The following is an 8620-nucleotide window of genomic DNA, read 5'->3' as shown; positions in this document are numbered from 1 at the left end:
AAATGTTGAGTGAAAGTGTGGAGTGGAGTGTTGTGTGACGGACGAGATAAGCAAGAATCAATGGAAAGGTGTACAAGACAGTACTGAGACCACCTATGCTGTATGGGTTAGAGACTGTAGCAGAAAGGAAAAGACATAAAGCAGAGATGGAGGTAGCAGAGATGAGGATGTTGAGATTTTCTTTAGGGGTGACAAGGATGGACAGGATTAGGAATGAGCACATCAGGGGGACAGCTTGGTTGTTTTGAAGACAAGGTCAGAGAGGCTAGATTGAGATGATTTGGACATGTACAGAGAAGGGAGAGGAGCTAAATTGGTAGACGGATGTTGAAGATGGAGCTGCCAGGTAAGAGGTCAAGAGGAAGGCCAAAGAGGAGATATATGGATTTGTTAAATGACGACATAAAGGTAAATGGTTCAAGGGTAGAGGATGCCGAGGATTGAGTTGGAAACAGATGATTCGCTTTGGCAACCCCTAACAGGAAAAGCCGAATGTAGAAGAAGAAACAAATACAAGTCTTGTAGGAAATACAAATACAATCCTTGTAAGAAAGACCGCATCCAGGAATGTACATCAACCTAATTTTAGAAATATAACACTAAATTATTTGTGTCCAAATGAGCAGTCACAACCTTAGATAGATACGCTTGTTTTGGAGGGCCACAATTCACCAATTGTTCAACAAGTGTTTTTCATATTTTAATATCAAATTCACCAAAAAGGAAGGCTTAATAATTATATGATGCAGTAGATCTGGTGGTTTAAATTATGTTAAATGAGGTTTCTCTAATTCCATCTGCTTCAAGGATGATGAAGAAGCACCTGATCCTGACTGTCAGTGCACATCCAAAGCTGTTTAGCACTGTCGTACTCATACAGATATTACATATCCCTAACAAATAAATACGCTACTAAAATTAGGTTGATGAACCAAAACTTATGTGTAGCCACAAAGTTAGAAGCAAGTGTATAGGATGTCTTTGTATGGTTTAACATTGGGATTTCTTTTCACTGAAAATAATGGGCCGAACCTGTTTCCAGCATGACAAGCCCTGTGCACAGAGAAAGCTCCATGAAGACATGACTGACATGATTGGAATGGAAGAACTCATGGCCTACACAGAGCCCTGACCTCAACGCCAGTGAACACATTTGGGATGAAAGGAAGGCTGAACCTCTTTGCCCAACATCTCACTATCTCACTATTGTTCCTGTGGTTCAAAGTGTTACTAAAATGTAACTAAAATGTAATGGAGTGTTATAATGGGGATTAAAATGTAATGGAGTGTTACAAAAGCACATATGTGAATGATGGTTTGCACAAAACTTTTTGTTTACATTGTTTATACCCGTTGATGTTAAACCCGTCCTAACATCCGCCCATACACCCTGCCCTAACTGTATCCACATCACCGTAAAAGCAAACAGTACTAAATATTTAACACAAGATGACGCTGTTACGCTGTAGCTCCTGCGTTCTAAACTGCTAGCGTTAGACCTGCGTTAGTCAGCAACACGCTAACGTGCTTAGCAATTAGCTAATACGTTAACATTCACCTGTTTTTGTGAGATTTCGGACAGCTTAATTATATAACGGTGGTCTAATGTAAAGATAAACCAATGCCTTGTGTGACATAAATTCTGGGTGACATGATCATCTGTGATCGAAAATGTACTAGCCAGCCAACTTAAATGTAGGCGCGTGTTGATGACGCAATATAATTTACGGACTACAAAACATCACCGGTTTGTCGCTTTTGATTCCCTGAAATCGTGTTGGAATTTGTAGTCCATCTCGAGTTGAACGACAACACATCGAATCCCATGATTCCCCGTGTAGGTGCGCTACATATGATGTACGATAATGGCTTCTGCACAGAGTGTAGTGCACTACATTTCCAAAAGGGGGCCATTTTGGATTTAAACCGAGTTCCTCCCCTTGTGTGCGCTCTCTCGCTCTCTCTCTCGCACACACACGCACGCATGCACGCACACTCACACCCCCCTCCCCTTTGTTCTTTTTCTCTTTCGGCATCCCCCCATCCCCCACTACCTCTCTCTCCCTCTCTCTCCATCTCCCACTCTCACCATGAGTGTGTGTGTGTGTATGTGAATGCTTCTGCGTTTTCATACCGCCTGCAAAAAATAGCTGCCCCTAAATAGCTGGAGCAAAGGGTAAAAAAAAAACGAGCCGGAGGAGAAAAGACAGAGAAAGAGCCAGAGGGAAAAAAGGAACACGTTTATTATAACGGACTATTTCACGGAAATCTGTCTGTTTCCATTTCAGATCGGTAAGTCAACTCATATGCATGTTATTGTTTTCTTTAATGTGAACAATTTATAGTAAATGGTCCAAATCAGAAATGCGTGTGTGCGCGCGCGCATGTGTGTGTGTTGTTGAAAAGATTCACTATTTGAAAGAGAACTTAGAGAGCATCAAGCTAGTTCTTCACAAGTGCTTTAATATATTCTGTTGAGTTTATCTTTTAAGATAAGATAAGTAGGGAAATATGCATGGATGTGTTATTAAAGAAGAGAGAGAGAGAGAGAGAGAGAGAGAGAGAGAGAGTCCATGGCCACTTGTGTCTATCTGCCTGTCATGAATTTCTACACAGAGCATAGAAAAGAGGCGAAAGAGGCAGAGGGATTCAAAATGGTGCTGGGACTTTTTCAGCCTGTGTGTGTGTGTGTGTGTGTGTGTGTGTGTGTGTGTGTGTGTGTGTGATGAAAATCATTGTGTGTTGGTTATAGCACATGATTTTAGTAAGAGAGAGCAGCAAAGCTATGATTAATGCTCAACATCTTTTGATCATGAATTATGTTGTATTTAAATCATATCATATGTTAAATGTTGAATACATGTTGAATAAATGTTGAATACATTCTTACACAGGGATCTATTTGTTCCCATGCTGATGTATATACACCTATTAGGGCTGGGAGATTCCTCATGGCTAAAATAAATCTAGTTTTTTCATATTCTTTTTTGCATTTTGCTTTCAATTTGTTAACAAACCTTCATACTTTGCTTATTAAGATATCTGAATGTTATGTTGTACGATATAACCCACCTCTAACATTTAATGCAAGTGTTAACATGTATGCATGTTATAATTAATCCAATCACTGTATGTAAACTTGTACAATTTGCTTCTAGCTGGCCTTATATGCTTCTGTATGTGTTAAAATTAACTCCATATGTATTGGTTTTGATTCTGATTGATTTTGGCCTTACTTTATATTACATATGAATCCGGTCATGTTATTGTCAGGCTTTATGGTGTTTTTTTGTTTTTTCTTTGTCAACTTGCATGTGTTAGGGAAGCATTAACTGCATAGAAATCCACTGAAATCAGGAAAGTTCAATCTAATAATAACATACAAATATACCATGAGTGTGCAAGTTGTAGTTCACAGCAACATGTACATGCTGTTGTACATTTTATCCCAATATTGGCAAACATATTAAACACACATGCTTACTGTTCTTGGTTCCATCTGCAGTCAGGTTTTTAAGTGACTGGAATCACATCTGTATCAGCATTCATCAGTATCAGTATCAGCATTCATCTGTATCAGTATCAGCATTCTGTATCAGCATAATCACTGTATGAAACAGTGATTATGTATATATGATCACTGTATGATTTTAGTTCACACCTGTGCTTGCTCACTGGCTGGCGATTCTGGGTGCTGAGATGCTAAGGTCCTGAGCGAGACCCAAAAAAGCAACCCATCCTATCTCATCACGCAAACATGGACCACTTATAATTGTAATAAAAAACCTCCATGTCATTGTAATTGACTCAACCGAATCAAGTTAAATGCAAACATAACAATGTAGCTAACTAGGTATAAGCTAATAAACTAGACAATTTGTTAACTAGGCCAATACCAATTCCATTATTAACAGAAGACAATTCATATTATTTCTGGCCAAAATGTAGCTTCACAAATTCATAGCTAATATATTTAAAATTAATAAAATGGAAGCACACTGAAGACAGTCTGAGAATTGCCAACAACATTAAACAATAATGCCATCATAATTTCACCCAGCCTTAGAAAATCTTTAAGCAGTCTTACATCATTGTTACAATTATGTGGGAAAAAATATATTATGCAGTCTATAACTTGATTTGGAAAATTCACATCCCGAGGTTAGTGACTGTAAGCATAAGAATTCTGAATATGGACAGTGAGTTGAAACAGGACTGTTGGACTCCTGTATGTGAGTGTAGGTGTGAAATCAACACTGCAGGTGACCTCTCTGAGTTTATGCTTATCATAGTTGGGTCACTTCTGCGCTTAGATAACGGATCAGGATTGTAAGATTTTAGATTAAGTAAGGTGTTTAAGATTTACAGCTTCCCATAATTATTGGATAAACAGTCCAATTATTTTGTCAATAAAAAGTCAGTACTGATGTTTATTCATTCATCTTCAGTAACTACTTTATTGGTTCACTTTTTGGTTCATGGATGATTAGAAATATACAACATTTGCACACACACAACAATGCCGAAAGGCAATTTAGCAAAACCAATCCACCAAATGGTGTGTTTGTGAAGTGAGGCAAAAATCATCATTTTTTTATAATCATGTTACGATAGACACGCATATGCCTCCAGGGCATTCTGGGTTTCTCCAGATAACCAGGAGCAGAGGATGCTGGGTGATTCTGCCAGCTAGCTACTAGAAAACAACAGTAGCTTTCAATCATTGGTAGGGAATGTCAAGATACTGGAACAAAAGAGTTGATTACGCTGATTATTGAATTCTGATGCAGGTTTTTTTTTGGATGTGCATCAAGTCTGCAGCTCCTGGTAAACTATGTATTAAAGATTTCCAAATTTTTAAAAATATTTTAAATACAGGCATAATATTTCAATTTACATGCATCACAGCTACACAGGATTTGAAATGACAGTGTATATTTTCTGCTGAGAAAATATTGGCATCCCAACCTATGAGCGAAAACAAATTATATTTGTTTTAGATTCCATAAAACAGTAGAACAAGGTCAAAGTCTATGGTAAGTGGTGATTATAAGCATATGTTTTAGGCTGATGTTATTGGGGAAAAAAATATCTGTGAAAACCCTAACCGTATAGAGTATGTCTGAAAATGTACGATTGGGACTACGCATTAGTGAATTTTTGTAACAAGTTCACACTTAGTATTAACATCCATTTCATTTGGTGCATAACCTATAGCAAATGCTGTTTAGCCTGTATTAATGTTCCCTCTAACAGCACTGTCTGATGGCTAAATACACCAATCAAAAAATTATGAAAAAAAGATTTACCCCTTTAATCACACATTGGATCTTGATGAAGTCAAGGTCACTAGAGTATGGTAGAGTGCATAGTGTGAATTATTTCATTTGGGTCACAGCTTATATGATATAAATGTGTGTTTATGAGGGCAGTTGGCTAGTTGCTGTAATGTTATGCAATGTTAGCACTTGTACTCTGTGTTAGCTGTGCATTTTTTTAATTAATTAACTGTAAGCCCAAATTTTGAACTATATAAAATTTAATAATCTAACTGGAGTTTGAGCACTTTATGGAATAATAGAAGTACAGCAACACATCCTGCATTATGAGATAATAACTAATAATAATAATAATAATAATAATAATAATAAAAAGTGGGTCACATTCTGCCATGTTCATGAGGTTACAGCCTTTTGATTGCCACATTGCCATTCAAATTACAAATGTAATCACTTGTCCCAGACCACAGCGAATGTGAAAGGGGCCTGAGCCAAATCTGTAGTGAGTGACCACTTGCTAAAGTCTGCATTGCATCATTGTTGGTAATATAAGAAGCTGTGTGTCAGTGCAAGCATTTTGTTGTGTTGGGATTGCTCATTGTCAGAGATTATCATGTAGTCGCTGTTGTTTTGTGCCAAAACTGAGCAGCATCTTCCTCGCTTTACATGGCTCTCTCATATCTCCTTCTTTCTTTACTCCTACACTATAGAGAGACAGTGTGAGGAGTTATTTTAGAGAACATCACTCAGTTGAACATGGCCCCAACAGGGCAGGGACTGTGCCAGTCTGAAACTGAGGGTATTTTTGGACCGTGTGTGGGCAGTCACTACGAATCACTGCTTTTCTTTCTGCTGCAAAAGAAAAATGTCACTGTGTCCTTTCTGACCTTGCCTCAAATAGATTTTCCGATCACTCATCCATACGGTCATCACCACATTAGTATTAACATGGAAATGGTGCTTTAGAGAAAAGAGCAGAGATAGACAAATTTGTGATTCAACCTATTTGTCAAAAAAAAAAATCCACCAAATTCAGAATCAGGTTACATGGATAGCCTGCCTGTGTGCCACATAAGCATTTTTCACTGGTCTTAAACAGAGGCTTTTGAGGTAACCCCAATACACTAAGCTTGGGCTTTGGCAGTGATCCCTCCTCAAAGATCCTGTTTCCCCAGTTCGAACCTGAGCTCAGGTCCTGTCTGTGTGATTACCTATGTCTATGTGGGTTTCCTGCAGGTTCTCTGGTTAACCAAATTCTCAAAACATGCTATTAGATGGATTGGCTAATATAAATTGCTCCTTGGTATGATTGTCTGTGTGCATGGTGCCCTGCAATGGATTGGTATGTCTGCTTAACTCAATTAAGCAGACATTTTACAAAAAAAAAAAAGAAAGAAAGAATCCTGTGCAGCTTTTTCAGTCCAAACACAAATTTTTTTTTTAGGTGAGCACACATGCCTAGTGATTATGTCACAAGCTGAAGTCAATTATAAAATGTGAAATGCAAGTAATCTATATGAGCAAACAGATGAGGAGATTGAAGCACTGAAGTCATATTTTGGCACCTCCAAATGAGAGTCTTAATAATAATAGATAGTAAACAAATACTTAAAAACATGTTATCATAACATTGATAACATGGAAAATTCATAACACATGCAAACTTACAACAGGGAACTAAAACGTCAAGAACAAACTATGTAATAACTATATAATAATAAGAATTAAGAATATGTTAAGAATATATATTTGTGAAAAAGGCCCAGATTGGGAGAATCCTAATATTCATAAGTGACTCAGTAGCTTCCTCCATCCTACTTGAGATCCAAGACACGTTCACAGTCCCATATATGGCTTCCAGACACACATATGGACTTAAGGACTGGCAAAATTTGCATATATGAATTAATGTTTTTCTGTGCTCTATTGAGCTGCAGATCATATTGAATATTCAGCCAAAGTTTATTAGAAAAATCTCAAAATTCTGCCTCAATACAGACATAGCTTAGTCAATTTCCATGTTTAGAAAAATAAATTCAGCTTCATGTCTAAGCTTTAGCTAGGTCTCCAGTGGAAGGGTGTAAAAGGCTTGTGGGGGAGGAGTGTGTGCCTTTTGTGCTTTCACTCTCTGGAGTATGAGTGATTTCACTGCACCACTCAGGCCCCAAGGCAGTACACATACACACGCACTTACTACACGTTCTTGATGGCTCTTGCTGGTACGTGGGTTGTGCATGAGACAGAATTAGCATGTCCACCAGCTGCCTGTTCATCTGCGAGTGTGAGTGCTTTCCAGAGGTGCTAATTAGAGACTGAAATTTCTGATGTACATTAAAGGTCAGATAGATGAAACTTCTGGGTTCGTATTTCTATTGAACGTCTAACATGAACATCACATTGTATCATGCGGAGGCTTTGTGGATGTAAATAGAATTCCATTTATACAACTTAGGATTTGAGGACTTCAGCTCAAAGGCCCAGGACTGGCAGCTTGGTGGTGCTAGAATTTGACCTCATGACCTTTCCAACAAAGTCCAACCACTTAACCACTTAGCTACTAGTGCCCTAAATAACAACTGTAAACAATGAACAAACTCCAACAACCAAACCAAATAATAATTAACCAACCAAAATTTTTTAACCGGTAGGCTATGGTAAGCCAGCAAGAGTGATGTGAACATAATAGAGAATGTGGTGGTTATGAGGTATTGGTGAGGATGATGGAGTGATATTGGTTTTGTGATTATGGAATGAGTGCATTTAGGATGGAGGAGTGGTCCTGATGGAGTGAGTGCAGGGAGGCTCTAGCAAGCATCACAATTCTGATTCTCAATCATGGATCTGATCTCAGAGTGTTCCAAATGGGGAGATTGTCACAATGGTGTAAGTGTACTGAACTGAGTATGATGAGCCTGAAACATTGATCATGATGTAGTGATTGTCAGGAAATGATGTTGTTATGGGTAGATGTCACTTATGTAGATTGTTTAGCTTGAGGCGGCACATCAGACTGGAGGCTACCTACAGGGCTACGGCTCAGAAAGGGTTTTTTTTTTCAGACTTTTTAAAATATTTAATTAGCAAACCTGATGACAGGTCACAGACAAAAACAGAATGTTTAAAGACGAGTGAAAAAAGTATGTATTCAACAGATAAATGTATATCATCTGTTTTTGTCAACACCAGACTACTGGTTTAATACTGTCATGCTTAGCTAATCATTAATGAATAAGCATTAAATGTAATTTATGCCACTATGTCCTCTTGATAGTAGATATTCAGGATCTTTTACGTAAGTGGACCTTTATAAATTTTACTTGAATACCCCTGCAATAAGCACT

The 8620-nt window shown here is 37.9% G+C and overlaps 1 protein-coding gene across 6 annotated transcripts in view; it reads left to right on the top strand.

The window, feature by feature from the left end:
* Positions 1-2008: 2008 nt before the first annotated feature.
* The window catches only part of fam168a (family with sequence similarity 168 member A), a 38893-nt gene continuing 32281 nt past the window's right edge, over positions 2009-8620 (top strand). For all 6 annotated transcript variants that reach the window (XM_060877586.1, XM_060877585.1, XM_060877582.1 and 3 more), the window contains exon 1: positions 2009-2292. The gene's annotated coding sequence lies outside the window, so the exon portion shown is untranslated. The remainder of the gene's footprint in view (positions 2293-8620) is intronic.

The sequence above is a fragment of the Tachysurus vachellii genome, chromosome 9, assembly GCF_030014155.1.
Source record: "Tachysurus vachellii isolate PV-2020 chromosome 9, HZAU_Pvac_v1, whole genome shotgun sequence".
Lineage (NCBI taxonomy): Eukaryota > Metazoa > Chordata > Actinopteri > Siluriformes > Bagridae > Tachysurus > Tachysurus vachellii.
This window is presented reverse-complemented; position numbering and strand designations above follow the sequence as displayed.